The following is a 21963-nucleotide window of genomic DNA, read 5'->3' as shown; positions in this document are numbered from 1 at the left end:
GCCGAAAAGGTGCGACCTTTGAAAATGTGCACCGGGTTTGAAACGGTGCATCATGCCGAAAAGGTGCAACCTTTTGAAATAGGCACCGGTTCAAAACAATCTGCTTTATGCCGAAATGGTGTGTCCTTTCAAACATGTGACTTTTCAAAGAGTTGCTTACTTTTTTCCCAAGAGTCACCGTGTTGTTTTGAAAAGGCACCACTCACCTATAAATAGTGGATGAATTTGGAGAGAAAAGATACCGATCACACGAGTTCGATCTTTCTCTTCCCTCCGTTCTTAGTCAAATATTATGTTGTGTTACGAGTCTATAGAATTGAAGTGCTAGCTTTCTATAGAAGGAAACCGTTCTATCTTGGGAGATAGTTTCCCATCAACCTTCAAGCACCGTGAGGGGAAAATCTGTCTTAAGGACATAGTGTATCTACATTAGGCTCGGATTTAATTAAGAAGTACAAGACACTTACAAGACAAAAGGTTTGTATAGTTTCGTAATTGGTAAAGAGTAAGTACAATTAAGTTGTGTATATTCCTAACAACTTAAGACAGATTCCCTTTTTCTTCTTCTTCTTTACCCAACGTAATTTGTTTTGTTTTCTTTTTTTTTTTGGTTTAAGGAAATAACGAAGGTGTGTTTCTATTTTAGAATAGAAATGACAACACCACCGAGTTCTCCTATTCATGTTGTTCCTATTTCATTTGTTAGACCTACTAGTTCGTTGAATGGTATGAACATTTTGGTCCCCCGATGACGACTTTATGTTCGTAGAAGTGGAACTCAATAACTACGGGTGTATACTAGCAATGGTAGATCTTGGTTCAACTCATAATGCGTTAATCTCGAAAGTATGTATAACGAGGCTATTGGATTGAAACTAGCAGAATGTACAGCTCTATGAGAGGCTTGAACCAAGAAGTCGAACGGTGAAAGGACTCGCTTTGGAAGTTGACATTAAGATGCAATAACCGGCGAGGAAAGGTAGAGACTGATGGTAGCTCGCTTAGACCATTTTCAAGTCATTCTTGGAATGGACTTCTTGAAAGCAAACAAGGTGGTGGTAATGCCACACTGGGGGAATTATGATCCAAGATTCGAGAATCCTTGCTTCATTCCGGATGTTAGGAATGGTCGGGTGCTAAAAAGGGTTCTAAAAATATTGTATTATTTGTAAGATGTATGTGTTTTACTATTAAGCCAAAAGAGTGTCAATAAAGAAGATTGCTTAAGATATTGTTTTATAAGCATACTTGTAAGCAAAATTGAGGTCTTAGAAGTGTTTTCGACACTATATGAATGATATGTGACATTCTTTAACAAGAAGCCTCACTTGAAAAAACATATATCTAAATGGTTTTCCAATTTATTGACTTTGTCATGAGAAATTGGAAAAATGTGGGGATTATGTATCTTCTTGAATTAATTAATTAAAAATTGGAAATTTGTTGAAGCATTACTCAAAAGACATCAAATGTGGTGTTTTACTCTAGGAGAGATGCATAAATTTCTTGGAAATCCTCAAAGCAAACGCAGCATAGTAAGGTCCACTATGGAATCGAATTCATAGCGTTGGACAAAGCTCGAGAAGAAATTTGAATGACTTCAAATTTCTTAGAGGATATTCCAAAAGGGGCTAAACTCGTGTGCATGTGTATACACCGTGATGTACCTAATCTGCTATTGGTAGAGCCAGAGTAGCATGTATAACGGGAAGTCTCGACATATACGTCGTAGACATAATACCGATTAGACAATTGTTCTCAAATGGAGTTATCTCAATCGACTATGTAAGGTCAAAAGATAACATTGCGGATCCGCTTACAAAAGGTTTAACAAGAGAGCAAGTAGAAAGATTATCAAGGGGAATGGGCTTAAAGTTTTTGAGATAATCAACCAAGAGTCATCATAATGGAAAAACCAACCTAGTTTACTGGAGATCCCAAGATCTAGGTTCAATAGGCCAACTGAATTATGTTTGTGACTCAGTTAGCACTGGAGAGTAATATTATACTCTAACCCATTCCTATATAAGACAGTGCATATCTGCCGCGAGAACCAGGATAAGTCAAGCTTTTAATGATTTACTATATCTTGAAAAGTTATGTTATCCAAGTGGAGTATTGCAGGATATTCTTTATAGAAATCACCTATGTTAGTGCGAAGTGGGGCCGCTTCTATGAGAATTTTAAAGACAAATGTCTCAAAAGCACTATCTGAAACCAAGAAGTGTTCAAGGCCAAAATGACCACAAACGTGAGAACCAACAAAGATTCGAGAGGCGATCTTTGCATGAAGATGATTGTCTAGGTTTATACAAAGCGGTACCGACAGGTTCAAGGACATTAATTGAAGTCCACCGATCGTCCAATTAAATCCGATCGTCTTTCACTAAGGTAAGTTCAAGGCCTCCCATGCTACTTGACGATCGCGGTATCTTTTCATTTGTAAAAGAACGTAAACCGATGTTTATGATAGAAGAAGCCAAATTTTCATTCATGTGGGGATTGTTAGAAAAATGATTTGCTCAAATCCATTTAAATATGAATGAGTAGTTTGTCTCCCAAGTTACCCCACTTAAGATGAAATGGGTTTTTCTTGAAACAAGATGCGTAATGTGAGAGAAAACCTTTTTAAAATGATGCATTTGTTTGAAACAAGATTGCATTATGTCGAAAAGGTGCGACCTTTTGAAATGTGCACCGGTTTGAAACAAATGCATCATGCCGAAAAGGTGCAACCTTTGAAATAGGCACCGGTTCGAAAAAAATGCTATATGTCGAAATGGTGTGTCCTTTCAAACATGTGACTTTTCAAAGAGTTGCTTACTTTTTCCCAAGAGTCACTGTGTTGTTTCGAAAAGGCACCACTCACCTATAAATAGTGGATGAATTTGGAAAGAAAAAGATACCAGATCACACAGAGTTCTGATATTTCTCTTCTCCATCTGTTCTTAGTCAAATACTATGTTGTGTTCGCTGAGTCTATAGAATTGAAGTGCTAGCTTTCTATAGAAGGAAATCCGTTCTATCTTGGGAGATAGTTTCCCATCAACCTTCAAGCACCGTGAGGGGAAAAAATGTCTTAAGGACATAGTGTATCTACACTAGGCTCGGATTTAATTAAGAAGTACAAGACACTTACAAGACAAAAGGTTTGTATAGTTTGGTAATTGGTAAAGAGTAAGTACAATTAAGTTGTGTATATTCCTAACAAAACCAGCCCAACACTCATTCACAATCTATACCTTACACGTGTGCAGGTAGCATACGTGCCTCTAGAATTGAAACTTCGCAAGCCTATAAATACCACCTATTTGAACTACGTGAGGCCTGATTCCTCTCTCCCCTAAAAAATCAAGAGAGGATACGTAGGCAGCTCGCTCATCAGCGAACTCGGTCTCCCCAAAAAATCTCAACCCATTCCCTTCTTGTCACGATCTGTAAAGCAAAACCAAAACACATTTTTACATTGGCGCCGTCTGTGGTTTCGATTACTTGAGAAATCACATTAACCCAACTCAAACAACTATAATTCTCAAGCCCACGAAGCATGGTCAGCCTCGAAGCTCAAGTTCAAAACCTTGCAGAACAACTGGGTTTCACAAACGAGAGCATTTCCTTGCTCAGGCAAGAAAATGCTGCTTTACGGGCCCAAGTAGACGCCTACCAACAGCAACCAGTCGGTAACGTTGCTGAAAACGGCATCAATGAGGTTAATCAACAGATTAATGAATTATCACCACGGGATAGGCGGAGTCGCGGTGGAAAGGATGCGACCCAAATTGTTCAAAAGATGTTCAAGACATACCGCATCCCCCGTTCGATCTTTGAAGTTCTCGGTAAACCCTCTCCTCAAGATTTTATCCACCCACGCTTCCCCATGTATGATGGTAAAGACATGCCTCGCCAAAGATGTGGCTCGATACATTCAAAGTCCGGCCTCTACAGTTCTCCCGAGTTTGATCATCTTCATCGCCGACTATTTCGGCCGGTCTTGGGATGGCGACTTGATTGGTTCTCTCTCTTGAACCCGATTCTATTAAAACTTTTGAGCATCTTATCGATCTGTTTGCTAGCCAAGACGCGTACAAATGCATCGAAAGAAGGCAGATCTTGATTATTTGTTCCGGTTGGTCATTCGAGGGAAGATGAAACCATTCGCCCAATTCTTAGGACGGTTCAAGGTCGAACTTGTTGTATGGAAAGCGGATGAAAGAGTCTTTTGCCACATCGGCATTTTCTAACTGTCGAGTGCGTAATACCGACCTCTCCAGATCGCTGATGAAAGAACGCCGTAAACGTTATTCGGAAGATGCGCCGCGGTCGACAAAGTATATCAAGTTGCAAGAAAGTTTGAAGTCCAGTGGTTTAGCCGAGGTACAGGAGGTGGCAAATGATTTCGATCATACCCCGGTGCCAAAAGCGATCCAAGTCAGCCGGGTACCGGGGCGGTACTTTCGGCAGGATAATAACAGAGAGTTCGCTGTCTTGACACGCTCCCCTAGCTACATATTGGCGGACAAGATCCAGCGAGCCTCATACTTCCGCCCAGAGGTGAGGCAGCCAGTAGATCGACCCGACAAGCTGTAATGTGCATTCCACAAAGCAAAATGTCATGAAACCAATGCGTGCTGGGGGCTTAAGCACTATTTCCAAGACCTTGTCGAAGCTGGTCATATTAAACAGTACACCAACATTTTTTACGGTGATTTGCGCCATAAGCTCATGGCTCGCCGAGTGCGCAGTCGATCTCCACCTCGCCGTCACCATCAAGAGTTTCAAGCTCGCCCCCACGATGAGGGCGTCGAGGAGACCGTTTCGCCACGAAAAGTGATTAACACTCCTCGATCGCGGACAATGCTAGAACGCTCACGATTCACATGATTACTTTCCCTGATGATTCCGTCACCTCATCCAGAGAGAAAAGACGTCGAGTCGGCGCTTTTCAGGAAGTGTATCATTTTACTTCCCAGGCAGCACACGCTCCGCGCAGCTCAGGTCGCCATTCAGGAGATATCATTTTCACAGAGGCCGACCTCAACAAGGTATGCCTTCCTCACAATGACGCACTGGTCGTCCACGTCAAAATTAGCGACTGGACCGTAAAGCGCGTCTTGATCGACCCGGGGAGTTCGTGTGACATTTTATTCTTTCACACCGTCCAAGAAATGAGTTTACCCAAGTCAGTTCTTATAGATCCGATTGCTCCCCTTTATGGGTTTAATGGCTCCAGAGCCGACCCTGTCGCTGATATCATCCTTCCAGTATCAGTAGGCTCTAAAGAGGACAAAGTCAGCTACAATACAAGTTTCAGCGTTCTGGACATCAAGTCGTCCTATAACGCCATACTAGGATGACGATGGATCCACCAAATGCAAGCTGTACCGTCGACATTGCATTTGGTGAACACCGCATGGAGTTTGTACCTCGCACCTCTCAGAAAGGTCAAGTCGTCGCCGATTTCCTAGCAGATTTCCCTGTTAAAGACCCATACTGGGAACCAGAGATGGAACTCGTAGACGCCAAGGAACGTGCCAAATCAATATGGTCTCTCTTTGTCAATGGCTCTAGCAACCCTGGAGGCAATGGCATCGGAGTCGTCTTAGTGTCTCCCGAAGGGATTATGGTTGAAAAATCAGTTCAACTCGACTTTGCATCTTCCAACAACGAGGCAGAGTACGAAGCGTTGATCATGGGCCTTCGTATGGCGCTACAACTCGGTGTGCAAGAACTTCAAGTCTTTAGTGACTCGCAACTGGTCGTTCGCCAGATTGCTAAAGAATACACGACTTATGAAGGTAACCTTACGAAATATCTTCAAGTCGTTCATCATTTATTGCCTTCTTTTAAGAAGTCTACCATACATCATTTTTTGTGTGAGGAGAACCGTCACGCAGACAGTCTAGCTTACTTAGCCACTCAAACACCGAGTTGCGTTCCCCGACAACTCCTCATTGAGGTAGTCGACCGACCTGCATACCAGGTCGAGCATGCCCTAGTTATAACCGATCTGTTCCCTCTCTCCAAAGATCAGCTGAGCCAGACCTGGATGCAGCCCATCATGGACTACATCCAACATGGCGCGCTCCCTGCAGAACGTGCCAAAGCCAGACAAATCCCATATCAAGCCCGTCGTTATTGCATATTGCACAATAAGTTGTTCAGAAAATCTACTGGTGGACCGCACTTGCGATGCATTACTCCGCAAGCGGGGCCATTTTGATATTTTGCGAAATCCATGAAGGAGAATGCGGAAATCATGCCCGAGGTCGCTCTTTAGCCCACAAGGCAATTTCGCAAGGTTACTTTTGGTCCCGTATGCAGATCGATGCCAAAGCATACGTCCTCAGGTGCTTAAAATGTCAAACGTTTGGCCACAACATCATTCAGCCCGCTCGAGAGCTAATCAGTATAGCAAGCCCATGGCCATTTCACATGTGGGGAATGGACATCATGGGACCATTCTTCCCACAGAAAAGTACCGGTTTTCGGTTCGTCTTAGCTGCAACAGACTATTTCACCAAGTGGGTCGAGTCCATTCTTTTAGCACATGTCAAAGAATCACATGTCCGAAACTTCATCTGGACTCCCATCATCACCAGATTTGGTTTGCCACATACATTAGTGATGAACAATGGACCCCAATTCAAAGGCAGAACAATTAAAGAATTTCTAGCCAAATGGAAGATAGTTCATGCGTTCTCTACTCCACAATATGCTCAGAGTAATGGTCAAGCAGAAGCCAGCAACAAGGCCATCTTAGAGAATTTGAAGAAAAAGATTGAAAGAAACAAGTGCCAATGGCCAAATCAGTTGGAGAAGATTTTGTGGGCTCATCGCACCACAGCGCGGTCCAGTACAGGCGAATCTCCATTCTCCTTGTGTTATGGCACAGAAGTTGTAATTCCTACCGAGCTAACAGTCACTACGACTCGATCTGAGCTCGTCGAAACGGGAAACAATGATTATGTTTTAGCACGAGAAGTCGATTTGCTAGAAGAACGGCGTGACTTAGCCGCCATCAGAGTCGCATCTTATCAGCAAACCTTGAAGAACTCCTACAATAAACGGGTGCATCCTCGATCTTTCCAGCCTGGTGATCTAGTGTTAAAAAAGACACAAGACGATTCCAAGTTAGCCCCTACATGGGAAGGCCCATATATCGTGGAACGCGTTGTAGGAAATGGAGCGTACTGGATAAAAACTCAAGAAGGCAAATTGTTACCTCGCCCATGGAATACTTATCTGTTGAAAAGATTTTATCAATAAAGCCATTGTTGTCGCATAAATTGTTTTTCAAAGTACTGTAAGTTTAAGGTTAAATGTTTATGTTACCTAGTATAAGGTATTCCATTTACTTGCATCAAACAGCCCTACAGCTCGCATCAGATGCACGACCAGTATACTTCCCTGATCCAACACGCTTAGCGCGCCATACGCTCTCATAAACGAGAACGCTCTCTGCGAGCAGACAGCTCTCTGGAGTTTATAGGCTCCATAGCCTCTCCAATTATTGTCACGTCGAGGACCTATATTTCTAGGATCGACTAAACGAGAACGCTTCTCCGAAGACGATCTCTCACGGAGCTTACATGCTCCATAGCCTCTCCAATTCTTGTCACGCCGAGGACCTATATTTAGGATCGACTAAACGAGAATGCTCTCCCGCGGAGCGATGACTCTCGGAGCTTACATGCTCCATAGTCTCTCCAATTCTTGTCACATCGAGGACCTATATTTCTAGGATCGACTAAACGAGAACGTTCTCCGCGAGCAAACAGCTCTCTGGAGCTTACAGGCTCCATAGCCTATCCAATTCTTGTCACGTCGATGACCTATATTTCTAGGATCGACTAAACAAGAACGCTCTCTGCGAGCAGACAGCTCTCTGGAGCTCGCAGACTCCACAAACCCTCCCAGAGCATCGTTCGACGACGATCCTATACCCCTAGAATCGACTATACGAAAGCGTTCTCCATGTGCTTCACGCTTATACAGGCCCACACGTTCAGTCTGACTAGAGCATTCTTTTGAGTCTTACTTCTAAAACTCAGCGCAATGCACTTAAGGAAGAACTCTCAGTCCTAGACTCAGGGCATCTAGCATACTCCTAACATCTCTGCTCTTATAACATGATAAACAAGAAAGACAGTGCTAAGTACAAGCAGATCATCTTTCTAAACTTAATTTCAAGCTCCTCAGTTATTGTAAGCCACATGCATAATAAGCAAGACGCTAGATACCAACAACTAAGCAGCAACATGCATTCGGAGCATAACCAGTAACAATATGTGACCAATCGCCACAACAACTATATTCACCGATCTGCTGGGATTACTCAGAAAATCCAGATCGGTGTCTATTACAAAAATAACACAGTATCGAACTGCCACTTCCGTGGAAACCAGTTCTCTGTACTAAAAGGGCGAACTGCTCAGGCAAGCCTGAAGACACAGCTCTATTGTTGACTCTTATATAAGAGAGGAGAATGTAAACAACACTTACAAATTGTTGCTGACTAAGACAAAGGTCGAGCACATCATCAAATATCAGTTAGGACATGCTTATTTTCTGGTGTCGCGTTAGCGTTAAAGAAAATGGTGCCGGGCAGATCTCAAAGATCACACACATCCCCTACCCCCTCGCTCATCGCGATTACCGCTTTCTTCAAGGCGTCATACTTCTCGTCCAGAGCGGCATATGCAACACAGGCTTTGGTATACGCCTTCTGTGCTTTGCGCGCCACCTTTTGGCATTTTTTAGCATAAGCAGTCACTACAGCTAATTCCCTTTCTAGCTCCGTCCACGTCACCACTAATCAAGATATTCGAGCAACGTTCTGGTACTTGGTCATCATCACTTCCAGCTTTCTCTTGTCAGCCCCCCACGCAGCTCGTATACACCCTAGCTCGACGTGAGGGTTATCATCAGTCTCCGTGTTTTGCACAACATCTTTCAACTTATCGTATCCTGCAAGAAACTGCACGAACGAAGTTAAAGCATCAGATCGCCTTGGAAACCGACATAACAACCTAGTGCGTCATGAACTCACCAAACAAGCGGCCATGTCTATCGTCCCCAGCAGCGTCTCCATGTCCTCATCTTTCACCTCTGCCTTATCACCATCCAGCACAATCCCCTTCAAAACGCTAGTCGCTATGGGCGCTGAGTGGAAGCTACAGTCTGAGCGTTTCACCATACGCTTCTTCCCCGTCTTCCCCAGGTAGTAGAATTTGCTCCCTACATCCCCACATCGCGGGGACGAACTCTCACCAGCGACTGGGCAACCTTGCCCTCGTCAGTCGCTACACTTCAAGAAGAGATGATCGTGTCGCCCTACCCGCTGCGGCGATCTAAACATAATGCCGCCAGCCGGACGACCAACCCTCCTAGGTCGTTTATGACCTTTCGCCTCTACAGCAGCAGCTTTCCTCTTACCGCGATCACCATGTACGGGAGGATCAAACTCCATCTCATCCATGATCAGAGGCGACATTTCCCTCATACTCCCTTCTCCTCCAACGTACGGGCGACATCTAGCCATGATCAAACCTTGGAACAAAGATACTGTGGCATGAGCTAAAGCTTTACTCCAAGTCCTTCTCAATGGAATAACATTCACAGATAAGAATGAACGTACCTGAAGAAGCAGAAACGAAGGTAGTGCACAGCGATAGGGCAGAGCGAGAAGGCAGAGACAAGCAACGACAAGACGATGAGCAAATACCTTTTTTTTTTTGGTATTCTATGGACAGTTTTATTTAATATAAAATGTCTTTTCCCTAAGCGCCTCATAAATATCTTGAGACGCCAAACGCCATCTGCCCGCCATCATTATGTCCTTTGAACTGCTCGTCTTCTTACACGTGTTGCGCACATGTGGGAATATTACCGTCTGCGGCACTGAACACAACACACTTCGTCCTGAACGAGAGCCCAACGATGTCATCACATCATCCCGAGCGCCGCCGAACAGTTGCAAACAAGTTAACAACAGGACGATCATCCAAGCTTCCCAGTTATTAGCAACGCAGTTATCACCGCAGCACAACAACTATGCATAGCTATAGCAGTATAATCATTCGTAAACACAATTAAGCAAGCGGTATACCCGCACAGTGAAGAAACAAACAAAGAACATGGTATATAAGCATACAACGACCTGTCCTAACAGACCTGAACTATCATTCGTTCTTTAGCCGAGTTGCTGAGACTACTCAGGAAATCCAACCAGGCTAAACAATGTTCGTCATCACATGGTTACCTCAAACCAGAACGAGGTACCAGATCGCTCACAGTAATGGCACATACAAATAAAAAGACGAACTGCCCAGGTTACCCCAGGAAACTAGCTCTATTGTATCACAACTTATAAGCTGACAACATAACAAATCAAATTTACAGCTTGTCCTCTCTGGGCACGACGGTTAATTCTCCAGGCACGAGCGATTCATCAATTTCAGCATCCCTCCCATCCACTACAACCGTCACTCCATCAAAGTTCAAACTCATTAGCATATCAGACGCAGCAGCTTCAACTCGCGGTACCACGACTTCTGGAATGATCACTGAAGAAGCAAGCACACTGGCCGGCATCTCCACACTGTTTCTACCACGGTCCGAGATGTACAGCGTGCATGGTCTTCCTTCAAAGCGTTATAGTCCGCTTCCAGTTCAACAAAGTCCGTATCCAGAACGTCATAGGCCTTGGTAGCGTCCTGAACAACCTTCCTGCAGTGTATGGTATAGTCGTTCAGCCTACCAATTTCCACAGTCGCTGCCAGAACATTCTCTTCCGCTCCCTGTAGCTTTTTTGCCTCGGTTCTTACGCCCGGTATTTTTCAAAGCATCTTGGCGGACTTCGAGCTTGATGTGCTTTCTTCAGATCTTCCAGTTCCTCGCGTTCCATCTTCGCGGCCTCCTGAACATTTTTCAGCTCGTCAGACAGCTTCACTACAGATTCTCTATCTGCCTCTGCGAACTGAGCAATCTCCTTCAATTTCTGAAATCCACTTACCAGCTGCAATTACACACATATGGTTAATAAACACAACGTAACAACATGTATAGGTGAGCCGTTATATCAAAACAAGACAAACTTCGCGTACTCAAACATTGCATGATTTCCATTTAAACCGGGTTATCACTAGCCCTTTCTCATCCGGCTCCTTACGGTTCGGCCCGAGAGCTATTTGTTCCAACAGACGGCCAATACCTTTACTCGACCCTCGGCTACAATCACTTCGCTTCACAGTACGTTGCGCCCCATGCTCATCCAGATACACAAACTGTCCCTCTAGGTCGTCACCGATCACAACAGCTTTTCCACTCGCTTTGCGCGGCGCCTTTGCTTTCGCCAGCGGACTCGGTTCACGCCCCTGAGACGGACTAGGCCCTACCCCAAAAGTGGCCAAGTCCATCACCTGCTCGGGTCGCGCCCGACTCCGGCGAGAAGCCGTAGCCCCAGCCGGGCCACCATCAGAACCGCCCCCTGCGCCCGAGCTTTCCCCAAGAGCGTGTCATTTGCTGCGAACTTCGACGACCTCGTGGATCGAGGCATCACGCGATGTCTCTTCTCCAACCTGTTCCTCGTACGTGGGTTGAAAACAATTGTTTCCAACTCTACCGGAGCATCGATCGAACCCCCTTCAGGTCGGGAGCTCGACCCCCCAGCTCCTGAGGCACCACCCCTAACAGGTCGCCTCGCGCCGCCATGCGCCTGATTCCTATCTTCCCGTGTTACCAACTCACTCGTTCACGTCTCCATCATCTCTCGCCTTGACTGACCTCGAGCTCGGTCTTTTTGAACTTTTCTTTTTTCCCGGATCGCAGGCCCACCTTTTTCCACAAAGAAATGAGCAACCTCAGGCAGCTTCACTTTCTTTTCTTCTCGAGTCAGCCGTGCGAACCTTTCTATCTCCCCACAATCAGTCCGCCTCTTCACAGAGAAATCTACAGACAAAGCAAAACATGGGCCTGTTAGAATAGCTATCACTCGTTATGTAAAGCAACAAAAGAAAAATATTCCTACCCACCGGATATGTTACAAATCCTAGTTTGCAACCTACATCCGTGGAGCACGCGATGGTTGCTTAACTAGCAAAGAACGGCCTCTTTGTCGGGCCTCGTTGTTTACACCGTCGATCAATGAGAGAAGCGATCGTCATCGTTTGTAAGCTAAAGTTCAAATTACCAGATCGCCTCACAACATAATGCTCAACTATGTCGGACACCCCTATGTCGTATTCCCCACTCGCATTCAACAGGTCAAACACCTTAAACAATCGCCAGGTGTTACCAATGAACTGACAAGGTGACTTCCAACAATGGGCCAAGAAGTCACATACCAGTTTCGAGAACGGTATTTGCATATGTGCTCTTAGCTGGCCCTCACAGATGATTATTCCACCATTCGGCGGGTTGTACTCCTCACTACGTACATTTTCACTAAACCGTGGCTCGTATATCTCCAGGTCGGGGATATTGATCCCATACGCTGCCCTAAGTTCGGGGAACGAGTTTGTAGCACGACGGTTTACCGTTCTAAGGGGCAACTCACTTGATGACGACATCTCCCCTCGACCTGACGTACTGGCCACGCCACCTTCTGACCTAGATCGGGTATTACCCTCATCTACCCTAACTCCCTTATCCAACTCAGCCTCAATGCCAACACTCACTGATTCTTCATCCTCATACTCTCCACAACTTAATGATATCTCCCGAACCTCTTCCGATCGAGTATCATCAGAATCAGACATTATAACGTTTCCTTTTTATCAATTACTCACGCTTAAACCCTACAACCTTACACTAACCTACCTACTTAACAAATCGCACTTGAAAGAGAGGAAAGCAAATTGAAAATGGAAAGCTAACAGCAGCAAAAGCACTCACCTGAGGAACCCTAGCTTGCGCTTTTGCAGAAGAAGAAAACAGAAATACCTTTTTTGGTTGTCCCAAATTTGATTTTGTATAAACCGCCCGTTCAGTTACCAAGAAGTTATGATTACGACCTATGCTCTAGCCCGCACGTGTCCAAGGACTGTCTTTTCAAGTAGTTCGAATAACGCGGCGACACGTTTCTTCGCCAACTGCTATGATTCAGTCACGTGCCAATTATGGAACAACTTCCCTTTCCCACCAAATCATTATGCCACAGGATTCAAAATTTGCGCCATCTCAGTCAGATCGTCCACCGCAGCTCGCTCATGCTCCACACGTTCTTCCATTTTTCTCTCAACAGATCGTTTCCCGCGACATAAACAATCTACTGAGAGGGGGCTGTGTAGGGGAGTAATATCCTCATTAAGGATTATTATTACGACGGCGTGAAGCATAAGTTTAACTTCGGGACATCGGCCTTTAAGACCGACCTTTGGCGAGCAGCCCCTTGTGAAGACATACGCGCACAGCATAGGTGAACCCAAAACATCGACCTCCAAGACCGATCTGTGAGCAACTCCTTTCATGTAGGTGGTATGAACTAAGATGTCTAAGTACGAACACATGGCCAGAGACAGAACGACTCAAATAAGGTCACCACCAGGGATAATCATTACCAAAATCTTACTTGTATTTCCCACCACTGGGAAATAGGGACTACCGCACCAACTCCCAATCAGAATACGACTTGTACTGAAACCAGCCCAACACTCATTCACAATCTCCACCTTACACGTGTGCAGGTAGCACACGTGCCTCTAGGATTGAAACTTCGCAAGCCTATAAATACCACCTATTTGAACTACGTAAGGCCTGATTCCTCTCTCCCCTAAAAAATCAAGAGAGGATACGTAGGCAGCTCGCTCATCAGCGAACTCGGTCTCCCCAAAAAATCTCAACCCATTCCCTTCTTGTCACGATCTATAAAGCAAAACCAAAACACACCTTTACACAAACCAACTTCAAATTATAACTCCGATTTTCGGACATTATAACTCCGAGCCAAGTCACTCGGGCTTGTGACTCTTCTATGTGACCCAGCGGAACTGTTTGAGCCTTTGAGGTGCAAACTACACCTAAACGAAATATCAGGCTTTTTTTCAAAAATAAATAAAAATCAGCCTTTCAAAGCCGAAGTTTGCAGGGTAAAGATACTTCACCTAGATACAAAATACTAATTTTGGAAAAACCTAGTATCAAAACTGTAACTTCTTGGACTTATAAATGATTAAAAGAGGTTATAGCATATCCTAAAATTAGCTTAGAAGACAGTTACTGAATACTGATAGAATCCTAAATTACATTTGTACTTAATCTTTGTTCTACCGGTAATACCGATATCAATTACGAAATTGATGAACCGAGATAAACAATCAGCAAGTCAGCAACTATATTTTTCAGCGGGCAAGTAGACTTTAGTCCCACATCAGTCACTTACTTCTAAGTTGATGTCTTTATATTTCTCTAGACAGCGCTGAGCTTTGTAACGTGGGCTTGTAACCCAAGTGGGGGCATTAAAGTGGATGAATTGTTGCAATAGGGGTTCTGACATTGATCGCGTGCGTCCTCAATGTTGTGTAAGGGACTTGCTGACCACAGATACTTAGCCATGTTTGCTAGTGGACTCAGCCATGTTGGTTAGTTTCGCCGCCTGGAACAGAGGCTTGACCGTTAAACGATTGGTCAAACTGATTGCAAGCTGCAATCGGACGTGTAAAACCCAAACGGGCACACTGAAGGGTCGGAACCCCCCAAATTAAGCATCCATCTTTTTGTTCTTTACCTTTTAACAGGTATTCAAGGTGCCACTAAATTTGCGGGTTTTATAGTGGACTGAGCATGCCTCTTTCTTTGTTGTTTCTTGTTTGTTTGTCAATTTCCTTTTTCCTATTTTTATGCCATGATGATATACTTCTACAAATAAATTTTGTAAATTTCCATGTTGAAGTTGATAAATTTTAAGTCAATGTAAGTAGAGGTCAGCTAATACGTACTGTAGGTGCCCATATAGCCTTTACAAGTACTAATAGAAATTGGTGATAGAGCCTAGTTATAGTTTTGCATTTACGTTTTCGTTGGGGACTTGGGGGAGATATATACGAATTCAAATCTCCAATTTGGTGATTAAGTTCGAAACCTTCAAGAACATAGTTACAAATCGAAGTCTAAGAAAAGGTACAACCATTATTCCATTTATTTATGTAATAACACCTTTCATTGATTTAACAAATAATAATTGACATAATAAATCAAATTCAATTGAATACCAGTATAAGATTAAAAAAAAATACAAAAACAATTGGTAGACGAATCAAAGAGATGAATAAACAGGTTTAAGCACATTGAAATCCAGTTGGGGCCTTCTTTCCACAAGTGTTAAGAAGCAAGCTGAGTGAAAGTGGGACATTAAGATTGATGCCCAAGACATTGGCTCTGATGGCAGTGCAAAGGCACACTGCTGCTTCAAGGTCAACAAGGCCTTTGATAAGGGTGCAACAAGGGATATCAGGAGGACTACCCACTTGAACAGTAACAAGCCCACCAAGTAAATTAGCACAGACGCCTAGCTTTAAGGCATCTCTTGGGCATGTACCCTTGGAAGCAGGTGTGGGAGTGCTAGGAGTTGGGACATAAGGGTTTGGTGCTTGCTTAGGAGGGTGAGAGCAAGCAGTGACTACTGCAAAGAAGAGAATGTTTAGTGAAAGAAACAAAACAGCTGATGTAGAGTTCTTGAAAGCCATTTTAATTGCTTTGTTTTAAATGTTTGTGGTAGTACTGTAGTAATAGTTGTAGCGAGAATATAATTGAAGGGCGAGAAAGGTGGTGTGTGATGGAGGGAATGGATTCAGGAGTGTATTAATAGGCATTCAAAGTGGGGGAATTTTTGTAAAATTGGTAATTTAGATTAATCAGCAATGCAGCCATGTTCAGCTATGGTTCTGCTGGCAAATCAAAATGTTTGGATACGCAAATCGTTCGTGGATGCACGTTGAGTTTGATTTATATCTTCAATTATTGGCATTGCCATTACCAGTCAGTGATAATAATTGTACCCCTTCAGTTTTTTTTAGCATTAAGAGTCTAACTATCAGTCCATCTCATCTATCATTCTATCTGTTATCTACTTCTGTTGTTCTGTCTACTTATCATAATAAAACAGGTGTTGAAGATCTCGAAGAATTTGTAAACTTAAGTACATTTACCAGTGACTACTAATATGCCTTATATGCCTATGAATTTTCACTGATTGCATTTGTTCGGTAACTCGTGGTGAAAGTAGCACAGCCTTGGCCATAAGCCTGTGGTTTTAAATCAAGAAACTTATTGAACTTATCTTTAGATATATATTATAGCTATACTCTCTTGGCTCTATTTTTCAAGACTTCATAAAGTCTCTAACTTTTTGTAAACACTAATGCTAATTACGAAAAAAATGAAATTCCAAATCCTTAGATATCCTACCTACATTAATATCCATTCTCTCAGAATGCTCATAGTGAGCCACTTCAGCCAAAATTTTAAAATAGTCCCCACTTAAAAAATAATTAATTATGTAATTACCAAACTAACCTTAATATTGGTGTAATTTGTAATTTCTTAAAACACTTTTTGGTCTTTTCAAATATTTCGAAAAAAAAAAAACAAAACTCACGCATGATTCTACTGTTCGCGTTAGTAATACAAACCTAAAAATTGAAAACCCTTGGTCACACTATAAAAATGACTAGAGCAAAAAAACCATCGTCAATCCCACCCCTCATGAAACCCTTTTCTCAAATTCGATCAAGAACTTAGTCATGCCCAAATCAACTACTTTTGCAATACATTACACTATATATGATTTGTGTTTTTGCAACATAACTGTTCTCAACACCCAAACCACCAATATACACCTATGATGTTCTCAGTTTCTCACTGTTGTCTCTGAATACACCACCCCAACCTGAATTGCCCGAAGTTCCCAACCTAAATATGCATCTCTTGACTGTTTTAAATCAAAGCATAATTATTTTGAGACTTCATTCTCTCTTTAAATGCAGGTGCATTTTACGATCCGCTCACATTCTTAACCTTGTGGATTACAACTTTTTCGGGATTTATATTATGTTCGTTTATGTTAGAATATCATTCTTACGCCAAAGGTCTTTGTGACTTGTACACAAACTATGTGTTTACTCCCTCATCGGCTAAGTACAAAATATATTTGCAGAGCAATAGGATACAAAAGCTGACATTGAACAATAAACAATTCATACCTTTCTCGGCCTTTTGGCTAAGATCAAGTGTAGTATCTGTTCTTATCAGTTTAATATCTGATATGTGAGGCATTGCCTCACACGATATTAAATTAATTTTTGATTGGGGGAGGTTTGCCACAATAGCTTGCTATTGAGTCCTTCAAGAGTCGCCCATTCGTTGCACTACTGCTTGGGCCTGGCTCGCCCTACCAAATTAATGAAAATTATTAACATGCAAAGGCTGCTTGCTCATAATGAAAGAAAAGAACTATGGGTTTGAATAAATAAATAGGGCGAAGGCATACACAATAGCCATGATTTATAAAAGCGTCTAACCTATTGGATTAAAGGAAAAAAAAAAAATACGCAAATTCTAGTAAGAAAGGTTGGTCTATCTTGCTCCCTCCATTGAGACACGCCTTAATAATTTGCTTCCCTCCAACTAGCTTGAACAACAATTGCCCGAAAGTCGAGTCGATCATTAACTTAGTCATGCCCCAAACCAACTGCTTTTTGCAATACATTGCACTATGACTTGTGTTTCCAGAACATAACCGTTCTCAACACCCAAGCCACCAATATACACCTATGATGTTTCAGGTTTCTCACTATTGTCTTTGAATACTCCACCCTAACACGAATGTCCCGAAGTTCCCAAGGAGGAACCGTAGTATTGATATTTGTCATGTCATTTGATGGTGCGGTCCAATAACATTCGACCATAATTGGTGCAGGTTTTAAGACTCCCCAAGACTCACATTAGGACCGAAGTCAACTATGGTTGACCGTGATCCTTATATCCAAATCACATGAAATGTCTTAAGTACCATTTAGAACATGAAATTACACAAATACCACTTTACTCTCTCAAAACCAAAATAGAGTTAATGACACGTGTCAAGATCTCAAACACCTAAATCAATGGCTACAATTTAATCAAGTCAAAACACAGAACACGTGCCACTATTTTACAAACTTAATCTAAATTGATATTGAAAAACCACAAAAAAGTGTTATTAGTATTACCCCTCCTTAATATTGGTGTAATTTGTAATTTCTTAAAACACTTTTTGGTCTTTTCAAATATTTCGAAAAAAAAAAACAAAACTCACGCATGATTCTACTGTTCGCGTTAGTAATACAAACCTAAAAATTGAAAACCCTTGGTCACACTATAAAAATGACTAGAGCAAAAAAACCATCGTCAATCCCACCCCTCATGAAACCCTTTTCTCAAATTCGATCAATAACTTAGTCATGCCCAAATCAACTACTTTTGCAATACATTACACTATGATTTGTGTTTTTGCAACATAACTGTTCTCAACACCCAAACCACCAATATACACCTATGATGTTCTCAGTTTCTCACTGTTGTCTCTGAATACACCACCCCAACCTGAATTGCCCGAGTTCCCAACCTAAATATGCATCTCTTGACTGTTTAAATCAAAGCATAATTATCTTGAGACTTCATTCTCTCTTTCTGTCTGTGTGCATTTACGATCCGTTCACATTCTTAACCTTGTGGATTACAACTTTTTCCAGGATTTATATTATGTTCGTTTATGTTAGAATATCATTCTTACGTCTAAGGGCGTGCTGTGACTTGTACACAAACTATGTGTTTACTCCCACATCGGCTACGTACAAAATATATTTGCAGAGCAATAGGATACAAAAGCAGACATTGAACAATAAACAATTCATACCTTTCTCGGCCTTTTGGCTAAGATCAAGTGTAGTATCTGTTCTTATCAGTTTAATATCTGATATGTGAGGCATTGCCTCACACGATATTAAATTAATTTTTGATTGGGGGAGGTTTGCCACAATAGCTTGCTATTGAGTCCTTCAAGAGTAAGCCCATTCGTTACACTATTTTGCTTGGGCTTGGCTCGCCTCTACCAAATTAATGAAAATTATTAACATGCAAAAGCCGCTTGCTCATAATGAAAGAAAAGAACTATGGGTTTGAATAAATAAATAGGGCAAAGGCATAATAATAGCCATGATTTATTAAAGCCGTCTAACCTATTGGATTAAAGGAAAAAAAAAATACACAATTCTAGTAAGAAAGGTTGGTCCATCGCTCCCTCCATTGAGACACGCCTTAATAATTTGCTTCCCTCCAACTAGCTTGAACAACAATTGCCCGAAGTTAGAGTCGATCATTAACTTAGTCATGCCCAAACCAACCTGTTTTTTTGCAATACATTGCACTATGACTTGTGTTTCCAATAACATAACCGTTCTCAACACCCAAGCCACCAATATACACCTATGATGTTTTGTTTTTCTCACTATTGTCTTTGAATACTCCACCCTAACACGAATGTCCCGAAGTTCCCCAAGGAGGAACCGTGAGTATTGATATTTGTCATGTCATTTGGCGGTAACATTAGTCCAATAACATTCGACCATAATTGGTGCGGGTTTTAAGACTCCCCAAGACTCACATTAGGACCGAGTCAACTATGGTTGACCGTGATCCTTATATCCAAATCACATGAAATGTCTTAAGTACCATTTAGAACATGAAATTACACAAATACCACTTTACTCTCTCAAAACCAAAATAGAGTTAATGACACGTGTCAAGATCTCAAACACCTAAATCAATGGCTACAATTTAATCAAGTCAAAACACAGAACACGTGCCACTATTTTACAAACTTAATCTAAATTGATATTGAAAAACCACAAAAAAGTGTTATTAGTATTACCCCTCCTTAATATTGGTGTAATTTGTAATTTCTTAAAACACTTTTTGGTCTTTTCAAATATATCGAGAAAAAAAAAAAAACAAAACTCACACATGATTCTCTTTGTTCGTTAGTAATACAAACCTAAAAATTGAAAACCCTTGGTCACACTATAAAAATGACTAGAGCAAAAAAACCATCGTCAATCCCACCCCTCATGAAACCCTTTTCTCAAATTCGATCAAGAACTTAGTCATGCCCAAATCAACTACTTTTGCAATACATTACACTATGATTTGTGTTTCTACAACATAACTGTTCTCAACACCCAAACCACCAATATACACCTATGATGTTCTCAGTTTCTCCTTTGTTGTCTCACGAATACACCACCCCAACCTGAATTGCCCGAAGTTCCCAACCTAAATATGCATCTCTTGACTGTTTAAATCAAAGCATAATTATCTTGAGACTTCATTCTCTCTTTAAATGCGTCAGGTGCATTTACGATCCGTTCACATTCTTAACCTTGTGGATTACAACTTTTTCCAGGATTTATATTATGTTCGTTTATGTTAGAATATCATTCTTACGTCCAAGGGCGTGCTGTGACTTGTACACAAACTATGTGTTTACTCCCACATCGGCTAACGCACAAAATATATTTTGAGAGCAATAGGATACAAAAGCAGACATTGAACAATAAACAATTCATACCTTTCTCGGCCTTTTGGCTAAGATCAAGTGTAGTATCTGTTCTTATCAGTTTAATATCTGATATGTGAGGCATTGCCTCACACGATATTAAATTAATTTTTGATTGGGGGAGGTTTGCCACAATAGCTTGCTATTGAGTCCTTCAAGAGTCGCCCATTCGTTACACTACTGCTTGGGCCTGGCTCGCCCTACCAAATTAATGAAAATTATTAACATGCAAAAGCTGCTTGCTCATAATGAAAGAAAAGAACTATGGGTTTGAATAAATAAATAGGGCAAAGGCATACGCAATAGCCATGATTTATAAAAGCGTCTAACCTATTGGATTAAAGGAAAAAAGAAATATACGCAATTCTAGTAAGAAAGGTTGGTCTACTGCTCCCTCCATTGAGACACGTCTTAATAATTTGCTTCCCTCCAACTAGCTTGAACAACAATTGCCCGAGTCAGAGTCGATCATTAACTTAGTCATGCCCAAACCAACTGCTTTTGCAATACATTGCACTATGACTTGTGTTTTCCAAGAACATAACTGTTCTCAACACCCAAGCCACCAATATACACCTATGATGTTTCAGTTTCTCACTATTGTCTTTGAATACTCCACCCTAACCTGAATGTCCCGAGTTCCCCAAGGAGGAACCGTAGTATTGATATTTGTCATGTCATTTGACGGTGCAGTCCAATAACATTCGACCATAATTGGTGCAGGTTTTAAGACTCCCCCCAAGACTCACATTAGGACCGAGTCAACTATGGTTGACCGTGATCCTTATATCCAAATCACATGAAATGTCTTAAGTACCATTTAGAACATGAAATTACACAAATACCACTTTACTCTCTCAAAACCAAAAATAGAGTTAATGACACGTGTCAAGATCTCAAACACCTAAATCAATGGCTACAATTTAATCAAGTCAAAACACAGAACACGTGCCACTATTTTACAAACTTAATCTAAATTGATATTGAAAAACCACAAAAAAGTGTTATTAGTATTACCCCTCCTTAATATTGGTGTAATTTGTAATTTCTTAAAACACTTTTTGGTCTTTTCAAATATTTCGAGAAAAAAAAAACAAAACTCACACATGATTCTACTGTTCGCGTTAGTAATACATACCTAAAAATTGAAAACCCTTGGTCACACTATAAAAATGACTAGAACAAAAAAACCATCGTCAATCCCACCCCCCTCATGAAACCCTTTTCTCAAATTCGATCAAGAACTTAGTCATGCCCAAATCAACTACTTTTGCAATACATTACACTATGATTTGTGTTTCTACAACATAACTGTTCTCAACACCCAAACCACCAATATACACCTATGATGTTCTCAGTTTCTCACTGTTGTC

The 21963-nt window shown here is 41.8% G+C and overlaps 3 non-coding genes and 1 pseudogene across 3 annotated transcripts; 3 read left to right on the top strand and 1 right to left on the bottom strand.

Annotated features, from left to right (window-relative positions):
* Positions 1–15115: 15115 nt before the first annotated feature.
* Positions 15116–15759, bottom strand: LOC147485401 (pEARLI1-like lipid transfer protein 3 pseudogene; annotated as a pseudogene).
* Positions 15760–17194: 1435 nt separating this feature from the next.
* Positions 17195–17390, top strand: LOC147485400 (U2 spliceosomal RNA). Its single transcript, XR_015203455.1, has one exon. It is a non-coding gene; the product is annotated as a U2 spliceosomal RNA (small nuclear RNA).
* A 1498-nt stretch (positions 17391–18888) lies between these two features.
* LOC147485399 (U2 spliceosomal RNA) lies at positions 18889–19087 on the top strand. The gene has a single exon (XR_015203460.1). It is a non-coding gene; the product is annotated as a U2 spliceosomal RNA (small nuclear RNA).
* A 1511-nt stretch (positions 19088–20598) lies between these two features.
* Positions 20599–20794, top strand: LOC147485398 (U2 spliceosomal RNA). Its single transcript, XR_015203459.1, has one exon. It is a non-coding gene; the product is annotated as a U2 spliceosomal RNA (small nuclear RNA).
* Positions 20795–21963: the final 1169 nt, after the last annotated feature.

This window comes from Coptis chinensis, chromosome 7 (genome assembly GCF_015680905.1).
Source record: "Coptis chinensis isolate HL-2020 chromosome 7, ASM1568090v1, whole genome shotgun sequence".
In the NCBI taxonomy this organism is placed as follows: Eukaryota; Viridiplantae; Streptophyta; class Magnoliopsida; order Ranunculales; family Ranunculaceae; genus Coptis; species Coptis chinensis.
This window is presented reverse-complemented; position numbering and strand designations above follow the sequence as displayed.